The 27131-nt window shown below is 35.2% G+C and overlaps 1 pseudogene across 1 annotated transcript in view; it reads right to left on the bottom strand.

Moving 5' to 3' along the window:
* Positions 1-26691, bottom strand: part of LOC109457250 (elongation factor 1-gamma) — a 151191-nt pseudogene extending 124500 nt beyond the window's left edge. The window contains exons 1-3 of the transcript XR_012493962.1: positions 26605-26691; positions 26394-26515; positions 4448-5726 (exon numbers count right to left, since the gene is read on the bottom strand). The product of XR_012493962.1 is annotated as an elongation factor 1-gamma (transcript). The remainder of the gene's footprint in view (positions 1-4447; positions 5727-26393; positions 26516-26604) is intronic.
* Positions 26692-27131: the final 440 nt, after the last annotated feature.

The raw sequence follows: 27131 nt of genomic DNA, 5'->3' as shown, positions 1-27131 counted from the left end.
AATCTTATTATATAATTTAATTGTTTCAATGTCAAGGCCCCTAGGAATTAAATTTAATGCTGACTTTTGGAGAATATTAACTGAGATAATTTTGAATGGACCAGTGTATAGATTTTATGATCTACAGGCATGGGAAAAAGTCACCTTTGTGACGATACTTTCATACTGTCACTTGATATTTCATTGATAAAGAGACATTTCTTGCATTCTAAAATGTGTTTGTACCTAGACTGCAAATATCCTCAGAGGAAGAAACCCTATCATTTTATCACCATTAACAATCTGGTTATCAACTTGCATTCTAGCTGACAACTAGTACCTAATGCATAATATACTGTGACACAGTAAACTTGAAGCATGAAACATTGTCCAAAGAGGGTTCCCCTGGTTAGGCATTGTGCATACAAAATGTAACAAGGAAGACCCATCCATCCAGGGTGGGGTGAAAACAAGGGTCAATGAGGTAGGTCAGGAGTGCTGTAGGGGCGTGGAAGAGGACAGTGATTACCTGGGCTTATTTCATGATTTGCCTAAGGCAGGGCTCGACCTCAAGTAGCAGCAAGTATGTTCCAATCATTGTTGGACTCGAAGTAATCTATAATATTCAGTTAATTTGTTTTACCTGCTGAATAAGGCTGGTTCCTTAGTTATCATTGTAAATACAATACCTGAATGTACAACACACAGGGTCATAGAGAAAAGTGAACCAGTGGGAAATTGTTTGATGTAATAGCATTTTATCTGGAAGATCAATGTACAAATCTCTTTGAATTTAAATTATTGACCATCTTTAAATTATTAAATATTTATACATTGTCTGAAGGGGAAGATTTACTGACCATTTATAAAATTCAAACTAAAGATAAATTCATTATACAGTATAATATACATTAGATTTTATAAAATACTTTTATGTGAAATAGATATGTATTTTTGAAATAAAGGAAAATACACTTGTTACTATTTTACTATGCAATGGCAGTTTGAAATTCATTTTATTTAGAATTGAATTATTGAATAACATTAAGTAATATGAAATTTTTGATATTGAAAAGGAACAAAAAGTATGCTACCTCTGGGTGGTAAGCACACAATTTGATATATAGGTAACGTATTATAGAATTGTACCCTTGAAACCTACGTAATTTTACTAACCATTGTCACCCCAATAAATTTAATACAAAAAAAACAAATAAATCAAAATAATGTCACCAAAAAAACGGTATGCTGTCTTTCACAGAACTTCAAAGACAATTTGTCACAATGTTATTTTTAATTGCAACTTATAAACAATTTTAAGTTGTAACGTTGATGAGATAATTTTAACAGATCAGCATACTTTGTGGTTGTTGTATTTGTACATTCTGGTAGGAAATAGCAAAACTATATTTTGAAAGCAATGCATAGAACTTTTAAGTTAATTTAATACAAATACGTCATTTCAAACTTAACATGTCCATAGAATGTGTTTAATGAATATTTATTGAATGAAAGCATACATAATTGCTAACTGAAAATACTTTATCTAGGTGTTGTTACACATGAACTATCAATACCAAATAATAGCATTAAAGCACTAAAATTAGAATTATGTAACAAAAACGTAGTATGTGATTTGACCACGATAGTCAGTGTTTATGGGGTTAAGCATTTTATCCTTCGTTCGAGTTATCAGCTCAAAGCCTGATTATTCCTCACTTTCATTAATGAATTTGAACACAGGTAGTACTGTCCCTGTAGGTACTGCATATTTGACTTTATTCATCACCACCGCTAATGATTATTTGACTCTGAGGATTAAGAATATCCCCTTCACTTTGCCCTTTGCTTTACTTTGTGAATATAGTAGCCCTTTGACCTTCCCTTACTGATCAGGGGACACAGTTGTAAGTTGCAGATTGGGAGCAATTTTTTATTCCTTTGATGTTTTCGAAGTGATTGAATAATTTCAAGCTGAGTGAAAAGTAACTTCAGGTAAAGAATATTTCAAGATATGTGAACTAAACGGTGTGAGATGAATGATGAAAGTTTCTTCTTAATAATGTATTTTGTCACCCCTGTAAACTACAACAATTCTGTCCTAATAAATTTTATCAGCTAAAAGATTCTTGGAATTTTAAATAGAAATCCCAAATAAGATGTGTAATAAAAATTGCATATATTATACTGTGAATTACTACATGTCAATGGTATCAATTCGATGGCTACTCCTTTGTTCATGTAAAAAGTTATACTGAAGTTAAACAAAGACAATGTGTAATAAATATCTATTGAATAAAAATAAAATAGCAGCAAGTAGTGGAAAGCAACGAACAAGCTCCTTGAGACAAACCCAGATGGAGATTCCAGTTCTGCTTCTTTTAGTCCATTTGGAAGGTTATTTCATTTTTAAAGTTCAGCATCTTGTGTACAATGAGAACAATCACACTAACCTCACAAATTGTTATAATGGGTGAATATCACAATATATACAAATACCAGCATAGGGCCTGGCACGTGGTAGGTGTTCCTTGAATTAACATTCTTCCCTTTTTAAACCTATATCCAATAATCTGAAAATTTTCAGTATTGTAAATCTATCTTTAAACGTGTCATTTTGTGGTGGGTTTCCTTCTTTCATCGGGGTAGAGAGCATTTACATTGAAACTAAAGTAAATATACACTATCTAATTTTTGAGCATGGTTTCCAAACGATCTCAAAACACAGATTGGAACACTTGTCTCAGCTGCTGTAATAGATTTAAGAGCTGTCGTTTTAAGAAGGTTGTGAGATACTGACCTACAAAAATCAAACTCTACAATATAGTTCTTGGTTCCTTTTATTTTTGCATCCTCCCCATATCTTGGGAACTGTATTTATTTACCACTGCAACCTCCTTAGAAAACTGATCTACTCATTCCATGAGAAGCTTTCCCTGAATAAATAAATCTTACTGTAAGTACTCCTTTTCTCTGCATGTCATTAATAATTATGTTAAGATCCTAGAATAAAATATACACTTGAATACTAAAATTTGATTTTTTTTTGTTGCTAATTTTGATAAGTGTTGGGATATTTACTTTCTTTTACATATTAAGAAACGGTTTGTTAAATAAATTAAGACTATGAGTAAGATTTTTTTTTGTGGGTCAGGGGGATATTTAAATCATAAAATAAAATGTTTCAAGTAACTTTAAGTTATAGAATCAGTTTCAAAACAATTGCCTGCGGATTATACATAATACAAGTCTGACAATTATGTCCATGAACTTGCCACCATGCACTTACATTGGCAGCACCGTACAAACAGCTCTATAAGGTTTCATAACCTTGGTATATCAGTGTCTCACAGCTGTGTTTGTGTCGACGTGTGGTGGTGTCTTGCTAAATGACGTTCATTATTGTTGTTGCGTAGTTTGTGTGCCATCGTGAGAATATCTGAGCTTAAATTAGAGCAGTGAACAAACATTAAACTTGTTGTTAAACTTGGCAAAAGTGGAAATGAAATTAGGGACATGTTAGTCCAAGTTTATGGGGATAATACCGTGAAGAAAACGGCAATGTACAAATTGATTAATCATTTTTCTGAGGGGAGAGAACGCGTCACTGATAACTTGAGGTCAGGGCGGCCAGTAACGAGCAGAACTGGTGAAAACATTGCAAAAATTCATTGAATTGTGCATCAAAATCATCGGCTGACTGTGAAAAGAATAGCAGACCAAGTAAATACGGATAGAAAAACAGTTAGGAAAATCTTAACTGAAAATCTTGGCATGAGAAAGGTGTGTGCAAAAATGGTCCCCAAGGAACTCACTGATGAACCAAAGCAAAGGAGAGTCGAAGTTTGCCAAGACCTTTTGGAGAGGCAAGGTGATGTTTTGGCCATGTTATCACTGGTGATGAAACATGGGCATACCAATACAACCCTGAAACAAAGCATCAAACTACACAATGGAAGTCAGCCAATTCGCCACCACCAAATATGTTCCATCAGTCTAAATCAAAAGTCAAAATGATGTTGCTAACATTTTTTGATATCAGAGGGATTATTCATTATGAATTTGTACCAAGTGGACAAAGAGTTAACCAAGTTTACTATTTGGAAGTGCTGAAAAGGCTGTGTGAAAAAGTTAGATGAAAACAATCTGAACTTTTTGCTAATAATTCATGGCTCTTGCATTACGAGAAGGTGCCAGCTCACACGGCACTGTCTGTGAGGAAGTTTTTAGCCAGTAAACAAATAACTGTGTTGGAACACCCTCCCCACTCACCTGATCTGGCTCCCAATGACTTCTTTCTTTACCCAAAGATAAAGGAAATATTAAAAGGAAGATATTTTGATGACATTCAGGACATCAAGGGTAACACGATGACAGCTCTGATGGCCATTCCAGAAAAAGAGTTCCAAAATTGCTTTGAGTGTGGACTAGGCACTGGTGTTGGTGCATAGCTTCCCAAGGGGAGTACTTTGAAGGTGACCGCAGTGATTCAGTAATGAGGTATGTAGCACTTCTTCCAGGACGAGTTTGCGAACTTAATTGTCTGCCCTCATATGACTTGTAGTCCACCTGCCAATCTGTACTCAGTGGAAAGGCGAGCTGCTGGCCTGGGAAGACCCAGACTCCCTAAATGGAGGTGCTATTGTTGGTTCCAAAGAGGATGACACTGGCGAAGGCATTCCTCCTCAGTTTGTCCAATCACTGGAACATTCCAGTGATGAGGTTGCAACTCCTGAAGGTCTGGGTGAGCCTTTTGCGGGAAGCAGTACTCAGAGTACCACAGGCACTAGCCATCCATATCGAAGTGCTCCCAAATATATGGAAGCGCACAGAGAGTGTGTCCTCGTTCTCCAACGAGGACACACTCTCTGTGCGCTTCCGTATATTTGTGCTTAAAGTCATCCAACACAGAGGCACACTTGGGCACGTGAGCAAAGGAGTCCTTGGCTTTCTGCTCAGCAGCCAGCACCTACTCACATTTGTCCATCTCCTCCTCAGGAGCGGGAGCAACTGCCTTTTTCTCCTCTTTCTGCTCAACCTGGGGTTTTGGCTTCTCCTCCTGAGAAACTTTCTCCTTCTGTGGAGTGTCCTTTTTAGCCTGGCTCTCTGCAAATTTTTTAGCATCAACTGGGCTATTTTCTCACAGAGTTTCACCTCTCCCAAGACATCCCAGAACTGGGGCTGGTTAATGCAGGTGAGGAACCAGCGGTTGGTATGGGGAAATGCCTGGCAGAAAGAAGGCTCCAGGACCTGTTTCTAGAGCCATAGCAGGGTGCAGACAACCGTGATGTCAGCCAGTGTCACACATTTGCCCACCAGAAAAGTCCTCGTCTTCAGATGAGCATCCTGTAGCTCCAGAATTGACCTCACTTTCTCCTTTGCCTTCTCTGTTGCCTGCTGGTTGTGGTGCATGATGCCCAATGTGGGAACACCCAGGTACTGGCAGGGGGAACTATGTCGCTGTCAGCAAAGCTCCCTTACTGTACCACCTGTGCTGCTGCCCCTGAAGAACGTCCCTGAAGCTCTTCACTGCTCACGGAGTCGGCAATGGCATTGCTCTCGAACACAGAATCGTCACCTTCACATGCTGGAAACTTGCCACGTAGAAATTTACAGAGAAATTCAGGGGTGCAATTGGTTTGACCAAAATGGAAGTGGGGTGGTGCAGAGAGCACGCGGACCTGAGCCCCACTACACTGAGCGGCAATGAGCGCCTTGAAGCCCTCCAGTTTTCAGGGTATATGTATCTGGCGCCATGGTGATTCCACAGATAAAAACTTTTCTCTGTGTTTTTATTTAAAATGATACTCCATACAATTTAAATCAGTCATTTTAACATATTAAGAATGCTATTATTAAATACACTAAGTGACCAACATCATTAAATATGAATAAGCGGCAAAGTTCATTATTTGATCATTAATGCCGTTTTTTTTCTGTACAGAGAAATAGACTGCATTAAGTGTGTATAAATGAAATAAAACATTCTTATTCATAGCAAGCTATAATTGTCTTCTAAGTTTTTACTTGTATAAATGTAATAGCAGTGAACATTTTCCTACATATCTCATTAGTTCTTAAAGATTGAGTTTTTGCAATGGAATTACTGGGTCAAGGATAAGAAAACTCTTTAAGGGTTTGAGAACACATTATCAAATTAATTTCTAAGAAGGCTATACAAATTTACCCTTCCAGCAATGTTTTAGGACCTATATTTTTCTACACTTAGTACCATGACTTCTTAAATCTTGAGTTACTTGGGTATGACACTCGATGTTTTTTATTTTTATTTTTAAAATGTTCTTCCCACTCGTACTCTAGTTCTAAATCCTATGCCTAATAATATCATCTAACCTTGATGGACAATTTAATAGGCCAGTCACTGTTCTAAAGACTTGCATATATTATCTCACTGTGTCACCCTAGTATCTCTTTAGGGAGAAACTGAAAAAGTTATTTATAAGCTATGACAATTTTATGATGCATTTGTCCTGTACGTATTTTCTTTGTGAAAAAATTTAACTTCTATTCACAACTTCTGCCATTTTACTATTGAGGACTTTTATATTTTTATATTTAATGAATTAATTTATTTTTGAGTCTTTTACGGTAATAAAAAACACAATAAAAATCACATAAAATTTACCATCTTAACCACTTTTAAATGTACAGTTCAGAGTGTTAAATATACTTACATAGATAAACACAATGTGATGTACAGGGGGTGCCAAAAAATGTACATATATTTTCACAGATGTTATGTATGCTCAAGCACTAGTTTGCTGTAATCAGAAGTATCTGGATGCTGATGCTAACCACTTTGAGCACCTCTTGTAATTGCAGAAGTCAAATGTGACTTGTATTCATCTTTTGTTATTGGTATATATTGAGTATTACAATTAATACAGTTTATTTTCCTATCTTAAAATGTGTATAAATTTTTGACACCCTCTTTATATATATATATATATATATATATATATATATATATATATATATATATATATATATATATATATAATATATGTATATCTATGTATAATCAAATATTATTTGGTCTTAAAAAGGAAGGAAATCCTATAACATGCCACTGTCACATGGATAAACATTGAAGACATTGGATTTAATTTATTTTTACTGATTTAACCTTTTTCTTATTATCAGTGTATTTTTGTTCTAATAGAAGAAGTGGGAAATAGGATTTAATAACAAAAGTGTTATAACCAATTATTTGATAAAACATCTATTCATTTTTATGGGGAACATTGCATGTGACATTTGGTTGAAACACTCTTGGTTAGAAGTTTCAAAATTAGAATGTAAGCCATCAACAGCAGAATCTATATATAGACCACAAAAAATCCCAGGGATAGTGAGAACTACCTGATTGTCTCTTGTCAGACAGAGGCAGTCTGATATTGGGTGGCCCTGAAAACCATATTGATGTCAGGACTCCAGGATCATTTATCACCTGATCAGTTAAAATTCTTGCTTGCACCAGCCTATTCTTTAATTATGAGCTGGGCTGTTTTTCAAATCAGGAATTGGTAAGTTTGCCTTCAAGAAGGGAAAACAAGGAGTTCCCCAAAATTTAATTTGGTTACGTGTTAGATTTATATTCATGTCTAAATTTTGAAATACTTAGAGGGATGAAAATTGAAACAGCATATATTTTAAATCTTCCATTCAAGTAGCTGTATTGTTTTATACAAAGGCCATTTCATGAATACTTTTCTCCAGTGACTTCCTAATCAGACCTTACTGTAGCTCATCTTTGCCTAGCTCATGGGCTCTGACAGGGAAATAACTCACTACACAATTTTTCTGGGCTAATGATATTGGTATGTATAGGTCATTTTGACTTTCAAGTCCAAATAAATTTCAGTTTCCTGATAAATAAAAATTCTTGTAAATGACCTAAAAATATGGTCTCTCAAATATTGTTATTTAAATCTTGCTAGCCTAAGAAAAGAGATATTCTCATTATTATGGATTTATTTAAATAATAAGGATTACTATATTTTTCATGTCTTTGCATTAAAATATATTCTACACTAAAATTGGTTTTAAAAATGTTAAAATTCTCTATCCAACATTATTTATTCAGACATGAAATTGGAAGAAGTTACTCCTTAAGGACCATAAGGTGAAGCCTAATATTTATGCCAGAAAGCGGAGCAAAACAAAGCAACTATCAGAGCAAAATAGAAGATGTGTTATTTTCTGAATCTATAGGAACTAGAGGTCAGGAATTGTTTTGAAAAGAAGGCAGAAAGAAATCCAGTAAAATCTCTGAGGATTGATGTTAATTTGTTGCATATTATGAGTGAGAAAATAATAACTTCAAATATCAAATAATGTATCCAAAAATGGAAACATTTAGCAATTATGTTGATTTGTAATGAATAAGAAATAAAGGATTAGAAATCAACTGTGCCAAATCAAACAGTAGTATAATATAAAGAGACTTGGGGGAGGGTAGAATTAAAGTAGGCTTTCCATTCAAATCTCAGTGGCTTTATATTTTATCTATACAAATTTGTTTTTGCCTTTTTAAGTTTATTTGAATTAGTTTAACATGTGACTTCAATTTTAATTTATAAAATGACTGCTTTTTTTCTCACTTATCCTCAGAGGATTGACTTCAGGCAAGAGTTTTGATGAAGCTAAAATCAGAATGTTCTGCTTGTTTTAATTCTTAAAATGTGTATAAAGGTTTCACTCTAATATAACAGGAGTTATTTGCAGAGAAATAAATAATTCAGGACATATACATCTGATTGTAAAAACTCTGGGAAACCAGGCTCTTATTTTAATAGTACAATTTTGCTGGGGAATAAAAAACAACCTGCTAGAATACTCATATGTTTGTTAAGAAAAAAAATATTAGGTTCTTATTCAGTGACCAAAAAATTCTCAAATTCTTTATGAGAGCATACGTTAGAAATGACACAAAAATGTCTCAGATTGGATTAAAGAAGAAGTAAAATTGACTGCTTTAATTTACTAAAACATCAAGAGAGCTTAACCTCTCTATAGGAGCTCATACAATGTCTGCCTTCTTTGGTTAGTTTTATGCTCACATCCCATGTTACACAGCTAAGGGTTCTCCACTGTATTAGTTAAGTGATTACAGCAGTTTCATACTCCACATTCTCCCATGTCATCTTTAGATAGAGGAAAGAGTGGCGTCTCTAACTGTAATACCTATGGCACAAATGCATTTCCTGAGAACTCGATTCACAAACCTGTCTCTTATTGACCAGAGAGATGTGATATGTTGATTGGCTTAAGCCAATCACAGTATACATTCTTGGAGCTGAGGATAGAATACTTTTCACAGTAATAGCATGTATAAACATGGGAGAAGGGCAAATTTCTCATTAAAAAAAGCACGGTCATGTGGGTAGGAGAAACTACCCACATGAGAGCCAAGGAGTATTTGTCCACGACACATAATACTATTGATATTAGGGGGACCGGCTGAGTTGAACAAGTGAAGTAGTGTGGTGTCATCAAAATGCAACTATAATTTTGTCTCCCACTGCCCCTCACTTAGGGAAACATTTTTCTTCTGCCACTCACTGACAACTCTGGCAAGCCTCATGATTTTTCTGTCACTCTTAGGTAATAAGGAATCCCACGGTTATTTTATTCACAAAATGAGGTCTTGGTTCCAAAAGTGGAATGTTGTTTCTGAAGTATTTAACACTTTCATCTTTATTCAAGAGCAGGCCTTTCCCAGTACCTCTTTTCATCTAGATCTTGGTTGCTGGTGGCTTCTTTACTTTTTGGAGGGAGATGTATTTGGCGTCCTTATACCATATTTACTCATTTACTCGGTATAGTGACGGACCCCTCTCCGGTTGGGATACCTGGAGAGAGGAAAGGGAATGTTCTCACCTAACTGAAACTATCTTACGATGACTTTGGCTCTCTGTAAATGGGAGACATTTGAAGCTCACTCTGTGGTCTTTGGTAATGTCATGCAATCTTCAGAAGTCCCTTGCTGGCTCTCTCTATCTGCAGCCCTCATGGGATAGAGGATTTCTCACCTTTAGCTGGCTCTTTGGTCTTCCTTAGCTTCTTATTCCCAAGGGTTTTCTTCACATTCTCTGACAGACTTTCTCTTGGATTAAATTCTTTTTAAAATGAATCTAGATTGACTTCCATGTTTGGCCGACACATGAGAGACACACAGTTACATGTTTTACCTTGCCAGCCTTGGAAGGGCAGTTACTTTCCAAATATAAGTCTCAGTTCTCTCTTTGCCCAGATGTCTCAGGCTGATAGATATGATGTCGCATATCATGAGATTCTTTAGACATCCCTGACATACCCCTCGAGGATGCCCTGGATAATTCATATGAGCTGTGCAAGAGAGTTTTCTTGAAGTTCCTTCTACTACTACCTCCCATCCATTTGGTCCCCCTCCCTTACCGCATCCTGTCTTAATTTGCCACTTAATTTGTCATTTCAAAACTAATTTTAGAATTTTAGGATCAGCGCCTAATGGCATCACGGTTTAAAATTTTCAATTTGAATACTATCATCATAGCAATACCAGTCTGTAATATCAGCACAGTAAAATTGAATATCATTATCTACATTATTCCTTACATTTTGATTCCCATAACAATCTGTCTGATACATGACACATGAGAAAAGATCCACATATTAGCCAATAAAGCAAATGTTTATCGACTCTTCCTATGTGATAGTTTTGTCTGAATATGTTTTACATGTGCTAATATATTCAAACTCTTTAGTAGTTTATGACATACATAATAACAATATTTTAATTTTACAAATAAGGAAATGAATGCACAGAAAAGTTAGTTGACCTGACTCAGAGTCACAGACATAACATGGCACACCTAGAATTTAATGGTAGATACACGACTCCAGATCTCCAATTCTTAACCACCTATATTTCTACCTTCTAAAGATTACTGAATGTCTATATTTCTCAAAGTATTTCAGGTTACATAGAAAGTAATGTTGCAAGGGAGTTATTTCTGTGTAACAGATTAATTAGAAGGTAAGTAAAAGAGCAAGTCAATGAGTAAGTATTAATATACTGTCTTTTTTAGCTCAAAGAAAAATGGAGCCCCTTCCCTCTGAATTATATATCTCACCAGCTAAGATTAATTTATGCTGCACAATTTGCATTCTTTTACACAAATTTTCCTTGAGGCTGAAGCTGTTGGAAGAGCTTTCTGGAGAGAACATGACAAATGACTCCTTCAGTGCCTCAGCCGCTTCCCTGAGTTTAAGACATGTGTGCAGGAGACTCATCTGAATTAGTAATACATTGCACCACACTTTTCCATGATACAAAGCTCTGTTTGGTTAGTCATAAAAAAAAATAAATAATAATTTAAACACTCCCATCCTAGGACGTTAGACTTTTAAGTAAATACCAGCCTTCTAATTTAGAGGAGTTCAATGGCTGGAAGTTCTTTTCTCCTGGCACGGATGAAACGTACGTCATGTAACATGATCATCTCCTGCTCTCCTTACACACAAGTTGTAGTTAAGGTCATATCATGTCATATTCTGCACACAACGATTGTTTCATGTTGTGTGCCGATGTTGCACTAAGTACAGTATCATTCATCCTAGATGACTCCCTTGAAAATTGCTTCTAAAAGTTTGTGCCAAAAAATGCTCATGAAGTTAGCAATTTACTATCCTTTAGCTATTAAGCTCCTGAAAACTGTCACTTCAGGAAATTGGATACTGTACCCTGTAAAACATGTTGTTCTGAAGCTTGGCTTCAACAATGACTACCTATCATCCATCAGCTTGTGAGTGTTGCGTTTAGTCAGCTGTTAAATTTAATACTATGACAACATTCAGATGTCAGGAAAAGATAAATACTGAAATCTCATGCGGTGTTTTGCCTCTGAACAAACTGAAGGTGTTCATATCGGTGCTATCATTTTCCGTTTATGTTTTCTTTATTTAGCTATTGAGAGTCAAGTTGTGTCCAGGCACTTGCAGGTTCGTTCTATTTTAAATCACGGTTAGTTTCATTGATGTGAACAGACGCTATTGGCATCGCTTGCAGGTAATGTCAAGTATTGAGAGCTAAGATTTTTATTTCAAGTCTTTCCCAACAATATCTATTGTTCTTTATTGAATATCTATGACAAACTCCTTTAATATTGGTTGGACTAAATTTGCTATTTGTGACCAATTTAAATGGTCAACATATGAGTAAGCTTATAACAAGTAAAATGTATATGTACTGGTAGCGATAATTAAAAGGTTGGATAATAACTCAAATTAATGCTTACCTTTCAAAGCTTGACTTAAGTTTCTGTTCCAGTATGAAGCTTTTCCAGGCTTTTCATCCTACAGTGACTTCTCGCTGTTTCAAAATCACAGCATTTATCTTCTTATCTGACAAGTAATCAAGTCCTCAAGTACAGCAATTTGGCATCGTTTGAAGTATGATATTGCCATTTAACATATGTGTTAATATTTTATATTTTAAACTCCACAGTAATGAGCATAATAAATTTGTAGTTTATTCAAATGATGCTAGAAAATAGAGTTAGAATAACAGATTATAGTTCTGGCACTGAATGCATCACTTAAAGTCTAACCCAGAGATTTATTATTATTTTTTAAAATAAACTACAAAAGTAACTTCTATCCACATCTTTTGACATTTTACTATTGAGAACTTTCCTTTATATCTTTATATTTAATGAATTAACTTATTTTTTAGTCTTTTATTGTGGTAAAAAACAAATCACATAACATTTACCATCTTAACTACTTTTAAGTGTACAGTTGAGAGTGTTAAGTATATTTACATAGATAAGCAAAATGTGATATTATATATATAACCACATATATATGTCTATATATATGTGGTAATACATATACATATATATATTTTTTGGTCTTAAAAAGGAAAGAAATCCTATAACAGGCTACTGTCACATGGATAAACATTGAGGACATTAGATTTAATTTACTTTTAATGACAACCTTTTTCTTATCAGTGTATTTTTTTATAATAGAAGAAGTGGGAAATGGGATTTAATAACAAACGTGTTATAGCCAATTCTTTGATAAGCTATCTATTCATTTTTATGGGGAACATTGCATGTGTCAGTTGGTTGAAATACTCTTAGTTAGAAGTTTCAAAATTAGAATGTAGGGCATCAACTGCAGAATCTATATATAGATCACAAAAAATCCCAGAAATAGTGAGAACTTCCTGACTGTCTCTTGTCAGAGGCAGTCCGATATTGGGTGGCCCTGAAAGCCATAGTAATGTGAGGACCCCCGGGATTATTTATCACCGCCTAAATATAAGATCAGTTAAAATTCCTGCTTGCAGCAGCCTATTCTTTAATCATGAACTGGGCTGTTTTTTAGACCAGGAATTGGAAACAAATTGTGTTTTATTCATAAGAATGGAACAACAAATAATTTAGAGACACATGGAGCAACATGGATGAAACTCAGGGGTATTATGGTAAACAAAAGAAGACAAGCATAAAAAACACACTCTAAGTGAATCAATTTATATGACATCAAAGTCAGGAAAAATTAATTTACCATAATAGAAATCAGGCAATGGTTGCCCCAAGATATTGGGATGGTGGTAGGAATTGCCAGGAAATGGGAATGAGGGAACTTCCTTGGATAATGGAAAAGTTTGAGTGATGGTTTAAGAAGTGTATAAAATATGAATCGATATGAATCAAATTTATTGAAAAAATACTTAATATTCGTTCATTTTATTGATGATGAATTGTAGCTTATTTCCTAGACTTTGGTGACTACAAATCTACGTTTTAAATTATTTTGAGTAAATTTAGTGTATTCAATAGGTCTTGAGTAAATCTTCCGTGTTACTATTTATAACCACAAATAAAATTGTATGTTGTCTTTGTAACCTTATTAAATATGCTTATGATGATAGATTTCTTGGTAGATTCCTTAGGATTTTCTTAGTACACAATCATTCCATCTCTGAATAGTCTTGCATTCCTTTCCAATTATTATGTAATTAATTCTTGTTCTCTCATTATTGTGTTGGCTAGTAACTTTAGTGCAATTTTGAATAGACTAGAATCTCTTCACCCAAATTTCAGATGACCTTGGGCAGGTGATATGACAAATGACACAGTTCTTGTTGGATATTAGTAACTAGTATAATTGTGGTGAGCTCATATCAAAGATAAGGGAGGAGAGATTTGAATTTTTATTGAATAAAGTCAAATGTAACAATAAAGGAATGTCTTAGACAATGAGAAACACAAGGGTGATCCAAAATTTGAATGAATTTGACTTTGAAGTGGTAATGGGTTGGAATTCAAGATTACCCCTTGTGTCAGACTGATTTATAATGTATTTGTTCCTTTATTGATGGAAATAATGTTATCAAGGGAGGAACAAGCTGAATCTATCTAAAAATAAAAAATATGCAGAAATAATTAGGACAGGGAAACCAACTAACATCCTTGTAAGAGAGAATTAGCCTCAGAGAACAGGTCAGTCTTTAAAACTGCCAATAAGGAATTGAAATTTAAGCCTTATTATTGGGGTACATGGGGCCTCTTAGTAAGAGCCTTCTGTCTCATTAGGGAGACCACCTCAGGGAGGATGTAGATGCCTGATCACTGCACTGTACACCTGAAGCTGAAGCTGAACAATAATAAATGTCAACTACAAGTTTATATATATACGCTTACAAGAAGTGGAGTACAGCATTAGTAATAGAGACAGTGGAAATGTAATGGCTCTGTGCGATGTCAGAGGGGTAGTAGATGGGGGGTTGTCACTGTGTGAGGGATATAAATGATAAATGTTTAACTTTTACATTGTTTTGTACACCTGAAACTAATTAAAAAATGTTAAAAAAAAAAAAAGAGGGCTTTTTGTTCTGAGATACTTGAGATCTGTTTTCCTAGACTATGCCTGCATTTGACCAAGCAATATGATCAACTCTGTTACCATCCTCACTGCTCTCCCCTGCCATTGTGCTACCCACCAAAAGAAGCATGTTGCTGAGTGCTAAGCTTGTACTTCTAAGCTCTTTGGTAATGGTACCAAAGACACTTAGTAGGTTGTTATGTTAACTCAGTTCATGTGAGTGATGAACAGGTTGGGTCTGTTTTTCTCAAGCATGAATATTACCTCTTTCCTCAACCATTTTTCTATATTATTTTCTTTGAACTCTCCAATTATGTCTCTAGCTTTTTTTTTATTAATATTGACAACAAACTGAATTCCATTTATCTTTCATTGATGGTTCATATTTAATTAGAAAATGATAATATTCCCCTTCTGTTGATATTAATGTTTCACAATTAATTAGAAATTGATAAAAATTGATATACAGGCTCACATGAAATTAGAAAATAAATGAAGGAGGCTCTACAAGAGATATAGTAATCCCTGCTCATCATATTTAATACTACATGAATTATTTCCTTCAGTGTTTCTGTAGGAAGTTGCTTTTATTCCCAACTCAATCAGTAATATGTTACCTCATGCAATTGGTTCTTGTAGGACCATCATTGTATTGGTCACTTTGTATAATTTTTAATAGAGGGCCATATAAAAATGCTTTTAGACACATACTCTAAAGACAGGTCAGCTCTGTCAGTTTCCTTTTCATCTTTGTCTTTTTTTGGTAATTTGAAAGTTGGCCTGTTTAAAGCAGTACTGTTAATTGAACTGTGGTTTTGAAACACTGTATTAAAAGAGGCCATTTTAAAGGAGCCACTCAAGAAATCATTAGCAGCTTATGTGAAAGAGGAAACAGTATATAAGGTACACATTTATGGTTGAGATCTGGCATTCACAACTGAGAGAAAAGGGAGAGGGAGTCTTTCTTCATTAGCAGCATGACCAAAGCACTTAGGGATTTCACTCCCTCACATCCATTATTTCATCTATTGTTCTAATTTAATTTTCCATGATTTTCCTGACAGTGAAGGTTGGCAACTCTTAAGTACAGTACAAAGGGTTTGTAGCACTCATGTTAATAATTACACAAGCTGTTGAAGCTTTTTGCTGAAGGGTGTATTGTCAAAAATATCAAATTTAGACAAAAGCAGAAGCTACAGATGTGAGTGGAACTGGAATCCCTGAGTGCTTTTGTTTTTTATCCACAGAAAGAAGCCACCTCGTGAGGCCTAAATGTTAATAAAGCATTCATACCATTTGGAACATTTTGAGAGCTCCAAACAGGAACAAGATCTTTGGAGAGCTGCCATCAAATTGTTGCTGCTATTGTCTATGCTGTCACTTGCCAGGGTTCCTCTGACAATATAAAATTATGATTCCTACATTTTTCTCAGCCAAATCAATTCATTTTCTAATGTGTGTATTGGCCCGTTTTAGAACAACTGATCCAAAAATATAGCTTCCTAATTGTGGAAAAAAGTAAACTTTAGTCCTTTATCCTACCTTTTCTTTAAGGATGCAAACATTCGCTCTTATTTCATCCTTTGTTTTTTACAGGAGGCCAAATTTCCCACAGTATGAAATTGCTTTGTACCACTTAGGCCCATGTATTATCAATGTTCCACACCTGTGAGCCAGACTCTCTCACATAGATGATAGAAATAAGGTCTTGATCAAGGGAGGTGGCCAAGGGTTATTATTAGGAGACTTCATCAAATATTGATCATAGACTAAAGGAATAATATCCCATTCATTTAGTAACAAGCCCTCTCAACTATAAGAAGATGCTTTTGTGAAAAATAATGTAGAAATATATTTAAAAGAGATGTCTAACACACAATAGTTTTATAGAGATATTTGAGATATAAAACCAGTACACTTTTACTCTCGTAATCCTACCTTTCCCCCAAATGAGTAGGGGGAATGCCATTGTATAGCGTTGGCTAGAACCATAAAGACATAATTGATCATCTTTGAATTTTAATGAGATTTTTTGAGTCAATTGAGAAATAATAGTTCTCCAAAATAGGCTACTTGTAGAGAGGATTCTTTTTTTTTTAAATTTCAGAATCTTCAAGAACAAAGCTTACTATATGTCATTATTTGAAAAGTATAAATATAAGGAATGTTTCTTTTCCACAGGAAGGAGTAGAAAGCCTTTGAGTTCCTGAAAAATAAGCCTAAATGCCCGATTGGAGGAGATGATACAAAGTGAATCCCTGAGAAGGGTCACTGCACAAGCCAACTACCACCACCCACCCCAGCATAAATTGAAGGGGGAGCTTAAAGTGAATAAAGATTTTGTCTCATTTATTCTTTGAGGCTCATGAAAGTAGCTTCATTGATACAGAAATACTAACAAGACGTGTTTAGGCAGGAAGAAAATCTGAGACAAGGATCTTATTTCCAAGTAGACTGCACATGGTATTGAATAAACACTCAAATTTTTAAGTCTCCTTTAAGTAGCTGAGGATTGAGTAGATGGTCCTGCCTAGGGTTCAGCTGAAGTCTCAGGAGATGTGTCACTGTAACAGAGGCACCTGTCTGGGCAGATCCAAGCCATAGAAGAGAAGTAGAATGCAGTGGAGTCTGGTTTTAGTAGCACTGGAGGGTTGTGAAAAGAAGCCTAGAGACATGGTAGCAGAGTGTTAATGTGTGCACTCAAGAGAGTGGCTGCTTGGGTTTATATCCAGTCATACAAGTATGAGGTGTGATCAAAACATAGGTGAATGGTTAAATGGAAAAAAAAACACACAAACAATTACAGTAAAAGATACATTGCCATTTATCCTCCTCACAATCCCTCCCCCCCTCACTTTAAATACCCTTATCCCATTGTTCTTGCCACTTTCTGAAGCAGTTCTAGAAGTCCTCTTTTATGAGTGTCTTTAGTTGTGCTGGTGTGGCTGTCTCGATGTCCTGAATCGATTCAAAATGTTTACCTTTCATGGTCATTTTGACTTTGGGGAAGAGCCAGAAGTCACACGGTGCCAGATCCAGTGAATAAGGTGGATGAGGACACACCAAAATGTTTTCATTTGACAGAAATTGCCGTATACCAGAAGAGATGTGTGACACGGAGTGTTGTCATGATGGAGGATGAAGTAATGACACGAAAGAGTGTCTTCCAGAACTGCTTGAGAAAGTGGCAAGAACAAGAAGATAAGTGTGTTCCAAGTGAGGTGGGCAATATTTTGAGGGGAATTAATGGAAATGTGTTTTCTACTGTAATTTTTTTATTTATTTAAACATTCACCTTATTTTATGATCACGCCTCATACCTCATAGTAACTCTGTAACTTTAGGCATGTTACTTAACCTCACTGGACATCCATTCCATCATATATATGAGATTATTCATAGTGTTATCATTTAGGGCTGTTATTAAACTAACTCAAGTATAAATATGACACACTTTGAATAGTACCTGGAACATGGTTAGCACCTTATGTGTGCTTCGTAAATAAGTAGTGTCAGCAGAGGGGAATGGCCAGGCTCCCAGTGAGTAATCACAGTGTGTTTCTCCTCCCAAGAGAACAATCAATTGTACTAGCTATAGGCACTTCCGAGTGGATGCTTACAGGACAGAGACCATTGCCCAAAGAAAGGTGAAATGAGCTTTCATCATCACTGACTTCCTAGGGGAGATAGCAGGTAACAACATGTAGACCAGATACCCCTTCAATGCTACTATGATTTTGCATAAACTTCTCACTATACCAAGATGCCACACAAAGAAAAATAAAGAAAAAGCCTATTTGAAAGAAATCATGAAAAACTGAACATTTATTCTAAAGAAAAATAGTTAGAACAAGTTTTCCCATCTGTTTTTTGCCCTACCAGGGACATTTATGGATAAAATGAGAAATGAAGTTAATTATAGGTGGAAAAAAGCCTTTATTTAATTATTTTATTTTTTTATTCAGTTATGTGGTACGTTTGTGTTATTGTATTAAATTCGAACCCCATACACTATCTTTTTGCTTCTCTCTCTCTCTCTTTCTCTCTCTCTCTCTCTCGCTCTCTTTTTCTCTCTTAATTTGTTTTGTTTTTAGCCAATGGATATTAAAAGCGCAAGAGCTATCATGAGTCATAGCAGTGCAAAGTTTTTCTGTTTTTTTTTTGTTTGTTTCTTGACAAAGTGTGTTCTTGATTCTTTAAATGTTTCACAATTATACTTTGGACCTATTGCTTCATCCCTGGTCCCACCTACATCAAACAAGTTGACCTAAATCCATTACATGACTCTTCACTTTAATTTCAAACTGAATATGGAATCTCCAAAAACAAGAATTTCATAATCTATAAAAAAAACATTTTAGACAAGGGAGGAGAAACTGCATAAGTAAAATTTAAATGGCATCACAAATTTTACATACGTACAGCATTTTTATATTTTTAGATAGACTAAGGCAATATTTTTAGATGGACTAGAGTTACCTATGATTATCCATACTTAGCTCTCCAATAATTTGAACCAATATTGCTGAAATAGCTGCTATGACAGAGAATATCTGTAAAATTCTCTAGACTATGTTTTTAAAACTAATATAAAGTATGGAACATCAATTTTGATGTTCTAATCTCTGACAGTTTTAAAATTCATCTTTAAAATTTTAGAATTTTTTATTAATTGATCATAATGAATTTTTAAAATTATTTCAATCAAATTTACTTATTTTATCTGCTTAAATAGGGGAGAAATTCATTTGAAATCTAAATACTTCCACATTCATTTAATTTTAGTAAAAGAACAAATTAAGCCATGTTTATATTATTGGCAATGGCAATCATTTGGTTTGAAGTAGTATACTAATTCACTACAGCCCCTCATGCTAGAAAGAATGGGGTAGTATCATTGGCTTTTATTCCATGGTGTGCATGACTCTCCACCTATTTAAGTAAGTAAGGCAAAAAGTCTTCCTAAAAACTGGCAAATGAACATTCTTGACAATAGAGAGCACTAACTTTTGTTTAAGAAAATATTTTTGCATAATGTGTTATAATTCACAACATTTGTACATACTTCATAAAACTTCTAATATTAAGATTTTATACCTCCATTTCTCCTAGTATAAGTACCTCTTTGAAATTGCTAACACAGAAAATAAGAGAACAAGGTAGAAACAGAATGATTAAGTAATTTATCCAAGGTCATTCAGATAATTAATGGTAGAGACCAGAATAGAAACAAAAATCTTTGGACTAATGTGACATACGTGTAATTGGCTGGAAGATAGTTAAACAGGAAAAGCATAATGAGAAAGCAGAGGGCTTTTAACTGCAGTTTATGCAGCTGTGGCACTGAACAGTGAATTTCAGGAATGAATTAAAAGGACAAAAGCAGACTGAGAGATCAGATTTACCTGCTTAAAACAGGCTAGTTTTTCACCCTTTTCACCGCAGCAGTGGCAGGCATTCTCAGGAGATGCAATCTTTCTGTTTAAGGAATTTTGTAGAAAGCATTAGCAGAGAATATACAAAGAGAACAATTTGCCTCACCTCCAGCATGTAATAGGACAGAAAATCGGACAATGAACAGAAAGAAAAAGAAATGTAGACTCTGAAATTTATGTAATACTATTAAGAACCTCTCTGTGTGTGTGGACCAATCTCAAGACCACTCCACAGTACAAGGAGTGTGTGGGGTCGACAAAGAGGTCCGCAGGGTCAAGGAGTATGACGTGATGTCATGGAGACTGCAGCCCTCTTGTGGATCCTGTGCTATGTATCAGGAATCCCCAAACCTCCAGCCATGTGGCACTGAATGTGTTTTCAAGGCTCATGCAACCCTCTTTTCTAGGCCAATTCACCAGAGGCTCAAGGGATGACCCAAAAGGGTGTTTTTATGGGGAAAGCGTATTGGACAGAGCTTGGATGTCCACATGCGAATGATTGAGGTCTTTCACCACATAGGATGCAGTCGAAGAAGGGATGAGATCTTTAGTTTTCAGGTTCCAAAGGCAACTAGAATTTCAACTTTTGACCTGGTCTTCCAGGACATTGTGAATGTACAAAACTTGATATATTGTATTTACTAGTTTTGTACCTTGATTTGAAACTTAATTATTAGGTTGGTGCAAAAGTGATTGCGGTTGAAAAGGTTAAAAATAATTGCAAAAACAGCAATTACTTTTGCACCAGCCTAATATTTGGACATGGGGTACACAGCCCTCCCTTTGTACTCTTGACTCAAACTCCACGAATGTCAGGGGTGGGTAGGTGTTCAGATTTGTAGTTATTGTACAAAATCTAGTTGAAAAATAATATCAATTATTCCATTTTAATATCTTGATTCTCAATGCACCATTTTAATATCAATTCCCATTTACCATGTGACTGTGATTATTTCCCACTGGGCCTTAAGTCATCTGCGATTTCTCCATCCTCATCTCATCCTACTTCCAACTCAGGCTTCCACATTACTGACTAAATACATTTAATTAAAATTAATTAACGTAACATCTGATAATAGCATTCAGTAACTAAAATCAATATGCCCCCACCCTCCCAATAAAAGGCTACGTTTAAACTGCATAATGTGGGACAAAAAGGCATATTTATGAGTCTCATATTCACCTACTACTCTTCGTGTCTTTAAGTTTCCATGTTTTTGCAGTTTGCTCCTTCTACCTGGAAACTCTTGTCTATTTTCTCAGACTGAGTAACCCTTATTCATCCCTCAAGATTCAGCTCCTGTCTTTCTCTCCTCTGGGAAGCTTTCTCTGTGCTTCTGACTGAGCTGGGTGCCTGTTTTTTGTGATACGAACCGTGCATGTTTCTTTCAGCACTCATCACTGGAATTGATTTTCTTGTCTGTCAACTCTAGATGTTAAGCAGTTTGAGATTAGTGGCTGTGTCCTTTATTTTATTTGTGAATTTATCTACAAACGTTTGTTCTACCTGCTTCAATCCATATACTGTGCAAGTTACTAGCCTTGTAATGATAAAATACATTGGGGATGTAATAAAAAAGCATGGTTACAGTCACTGGACACTGTGACATGGGCTTAGATGGGATTAAATATATGTTTTTCACGAAAACTCATAGGAAGGTCCTCCAATTTTGTCATCCTGGAGGAGAAAGAATCCTGCAGAAAGTGGATCTGGGCTACGACTTGTGTAGGATGAGTGTCTGGTAGGCCCAATGCCTTTCGCATAACATGCATGTATATAGGATACCCTCTGTAATCACTACATTGGCACTAATCCAGGAATGTGACAAAGCTGGTGCGTCCTGGTGTGGACTGCAGAAGTTACTAAATAAACGGGGCAAGCTAGAGGGACGCAAGAAGAGGTTCTAATCAAAATGAGGACAAAGTGACTGTCCAGCCACTGTACATTGGAAAAATATAGTCAGTAGTGTCAATGTAGAGATTGAAAAAAATGTATAGACTGTTTATCTCAACATTCTAGAGATGAAGTAGAATCTATATGACCTATTGCAGCATTTGTTCCTATTTAAAAGGTTTGAGTTTATAGATGAACATCACACACACACACACACACAGACACACACACGTATATATATATATTTTTTTTATACAATTCACAACGCATGTTAGTTAAAGAAAGTATTTCACTTCAACTTTTTGGTTCATAGAACTGACTGTTTATTCTTTCCTTGCCTTTGAAATATGATGAAAAAAATAAAAAAAGACAATAATTATGAGTGAATGTTGCTTTAATCAGTTGCACATTGGAATAAGTTAGCAAATTCTAATCTATGTCTATACACACAGATTTATGATAACTGTGTAAGACTATTTAAAATTTATTCCATATGCTGGGTTGAAGTTTTCTCAACTATTTTTAAAGTATATTTATAACCTAATGTGTCACTTTAAAATATCACTTATTGTTAAGAGATGAATATTTGCTAGTTAAAACTAACATAAATTTGCCATTTGCATTCTCTTTTTCCTTCCCACCCTTCCTCTTCTTTCTTCCTTCCCTTCCTTCCTTCCTTCCTTCCTTCCTTCCTTCCTTCCTTCCTTCCTTCCTTCCTTCCTTCCTTCCTTCCTTTCTGAATGGGGAGATCAGTAAATAGAACCGTTTAATGAATGAAGCAAAAAAATGTGGTCATCCCTGTTTAAATGTGTCACAATTAACGTCAGAGCATATCACAATTTGCGCATACTTAAAACTAGCCCCTAGCAAATCTTTGAACAAATATAATTGTATCTATACAAAATCATACCATGAGAATAAAGTTTTGTCTACATTGGCACTGCTGATATCAGTAATGTCATTTCCCAGAGCGATATTAAAAATAGATATACTGGTAGGTCATATTGAATACACTATATTTAATTAGTTCAGGCCTTGCTAATCCAGACCACAAAATAAACCTAAGTCAAACATTTTCTCAATGTAATTTACTAAAAACAACCTATATGAAAAACATTTTTCTATGTAACTAATAAACACACATATTGAAAGGGAAGAAGTCTGAAATTTATTGGAAAATATAATTTTGGTAATGGATGTCCAGGGCCAATCTATTCTATTCTGCACACACAATCTAATAGCTACGTGTTACTTAAATCTTACTCAAATCTTACAGATAACTCTTTGATTATTCTTTTGTATTTTTGAAATTTAAGAATATGCTAAACTAAATATAATAATATTAAAACCATTGTTTGCAATATTTTCTTAAGACTATGTTTCAAAATCTACACATTTTGTTTCCGGTTGAAACAAACTTTTTTTTTCTTGAGTGCACATCTACATAGTTTGAATTCTTGTTCCATTATATTATGCGACAGACAAATTGAACCTGGCTTTCTAATTCTGATTTGTACAGCTCTCTACTCTATGCTCACAATCAAATTTTATAACCTACTCTGTTTTATAACATACTATTGAGACCTAAATTAATGTGTTTGCATAAGATTTAACAAAAGATTTAATATTAAACTAATTATTAAATTAATACATAAATTGTTAAAATGAATAAAATTTAGACACATATTAACGTTTTAGTGATATCTTAATGTCTGCATGTAAATAGTAGTTTAGTGAAAAACAATAGTAAATTTATGGTAGAATAAATTTGGAGAGTTTTCATTGGAAATTATGTAAAAAAGTGTCTTGGGCTTTCTTTAGTTATGACATATTTTATAATGAGTGCATTATTGTTTCAAAATTAAAGAATACAAACAATTTATGAAATACTTTCTGTCTCAAAATATTTACACTATAACAAAGAAACTGACAAACTGAAAATAAACAGAAATCTTAAATGTTACAAAACATAATCTTCTAGTGCAATAACTGCTCTTACACATTGTTATATATAAGAATTGTATTGGCAGCATGATTTGAAATAAATTTCTGCCTAGTACTACAAACACTTTTAAACAAAAGTTTGAATATTTCTTTATGAGTAACTGTCCTTTTGGTTTTGTATGTAAGAAATAAGAGAAAATTATCAGTTCATTATGTTTCTATATCTGAATTTATTTTGTCTAAAATCACTGTGTCACTTAGTAAGAATCATTTACATAATTCTCAGTAACAAACCCAGAAAGTGAGTCACATAGCAGATTCAAGCAAAAAATTTTTCATAAGGCTGAAGTTATTTCTCATATAAATTACTAAAATTATTCCTCAAGATAAATTTTTGTTTTACTTGCATTAATGCAAAAGGCATATTTTTCTGCAGTCTCTTATATTTCTTTACAATACGTGTAATTTAAATATTAAAATGTTGAACTCTAGTAATAATTAGTCAGTAATTAAAATATAAAACAATGTTGAATTTTTCTTGGAGTAGTAAATATTCAGCAAGAATTATATACTATAACATATAATGTAGTATAGACAAACTTTCTGAAATGAAGATATATTTGCATTTCCCAAATTATCTGGCTTAGCAGTGTTCCTAGTCACTACAGACAGTGGGCTCTTACAGCACTAGCAGGCTTATTCCTGCACACAATATGGAGATGTGGGAGCGTGACAGCAAGTCGTTGGTATCATTGCCACAGCCTCCTGAATGATTCTTCTGCCATTTTTTATTTTATATCCTATAGTCCTGGTTCTATTCCTTCTACAATTTAAATCTGACAATATCAGTCTGCAGCTTAAAGTATTATTGCTTTGGGGTTAATATCTTAAATCTGAGCAACATACAAAGACAAACTTGTTTGCTGGTCTCGTACCCTGCCTCTTGCACATGCTCATTCATGTCTCTGATTCTTTGCCCATTTTGCTCCCTGTGCACGGAAAAATCATCTCCATCCTGCTTGGCTCTTTTGCATCCATCAACACTTGACTCAAGTGTCATCTTGTCTGGGAAGCCATCCAGCCCTCACCCAGACAGAGATAGCTGCCCTTGCTCTAGGTGCACAGAAACACCCAGTGGGGTTTGAGGTGTGAAAATAATGTGCCAGAAGAAATCTTACTTTGAGAAAACATTCATGAGATTCAAGGCTGTCTTCTTATTTCTGGGCATTTCAGTTCCTCAGAATAGCCCTAAAAGAATAATTTTCCTCTGTGGGTAAGATCTTCTTCCTTGATTTCAGTGGCTGTGCTACAATCAACATTCCTTGTAGAAAACATGAGCTGATCTCCATAGTCATTCTTGCTTTGGCTGGTAGAAGAGGTAGGCTTGAATCTGGAATGAGCCAAGTCAGTGAGTCCCTTTTCCATGAATGGAGAATGTGGATACAGAAATATTATAATCAATGCTTGTTTGTTTTTTCTTTTGTTTGTTTATTTTTTTTCCAGCCCATACCTCTAACATATAAACTCAGATTTTTGGCTACTATGCTTTTTCTGGGGGAAGAGGGACAAGTATATCTTTATAGAGTTTGCTGTATTAACCTTCTCTCTCTTTCTTTTTTTTGTAAACCATGTCTTGTTATCTTTATTTTTACTATGGATTCAAATTACCACCCGGTGTCATTTTCTTATTTCAATACAGTTTGATCCCATCTAACTAACTGTATTGTACTCTTACCGTTTTTTCTCCAAAGTAAGGCCTAACCGGACCATCACCTCTAATGCGTGGTTTGGAGTAAAAACTAACATAAGACCCGGTCTTATTTTAATATAAGACCAATTATTCTGTGATATGTTTTTCTATGTGGGTTTGTCTCAATTTTTTTCTTTTTCTTTCTTTTTCAAACAATTGTTCTATTCAGCGTCATGATTAGACTGTTACATTTAGCAATCAACAGCATGGGAACAAAAAAAAAAAAAGCTACCTTAAAACCCCTTGTTGGAATGCTTTACACTTTCCACAGAACAGAAACTAAAATAACCTGTTACACGGTCACAAATACAGTCCTCTAGTTTTCTGCCCATGCATACGAGTATTGTCTAAAACATGCCTTCTTTGTAGTAACTCGGCCCTGCCACCACTGTGCTTGGCTGAGTTCACAAATCTTTGTAACCTGTATCTTCCCTGTCACTTCTCTGGCTCTCCTCCCTGCTAAGCTTTGTTTCCTGGCAGTAATTAATACCTTCTGGCACTGCCATAGCTACTACTGTTGCTGGAGCCGCCATAGCTGCCTTGGTTTCCTGGTTTCGCAAAGGATTGGCCTACCACCATAGGGGCCAGAGTTTCTGCCTCCAAAGTTTCCTCCTTTCATGGGTCCAAAATTTGAAGATTGATTGTTGTAATTGCCAAAATTGTTTAGCTTCCACCACCCTCAAAATTGCTTCCATTCTTACCAAATCCATTAGCGCCATCCCCGCTGCCACTATATTCTCCACCACGACTGCCACCAAAGCCACCTCGACCACTGAAGTTTCCTCCATGACCAACATTGTCATTCCCACCAAAACTACCTTCTCAACCACCACCGAAGTCTCCAGAACCACTTCGACCTCTTTGACTGGATGAAGCACTAGTCATCTCTCACTGAGATAGGGCTTTCCTTACGTCACAGTTGTGGCCATTCACAGTGTGGTATTTCTGAATGACAATCTTGTCTACAGAGTCATGGGAATCAAAGGTGACAAAAGAAAAGCTCCTTGCCACTGCCTTAGTCGGTCACGATTTCAATCACTTCAGTTTCCCCATACTGTTCAACATAATCTCTTAGATGATGTTCTTCGTTTTCTTCTTTAAACCAGCAGCAAAAATCTTCTTCACAGTTATGTGGGCACCTGGTCTTTGAGAATCTTCTCCTGAGACAGCCCTCTTTGGTACCACAGCTCTTCCCTCCACCTGTGTGGCCCTGCCTGCATGGCTGCAT

Source organism: Rhinolophus sinicus, linkage group LG01, assembly GCF_036562045.2.
Source record: "Rhinolophus sinicus isolate RSC01 linkage group LG01, ASM3656204v1, whole genome shotgun sequence".
In the NCBI taxonomy this organism is placed as follows: Eukaryota; Metazoa; Chordata; class Mammalia; order Chiroptera; family Rhinolophidae; genus Rhinolophus; species Rhinolophus sinicus.
This window is presented reverse-complemented; position numbering and strand designations above follow the sequence as displayed.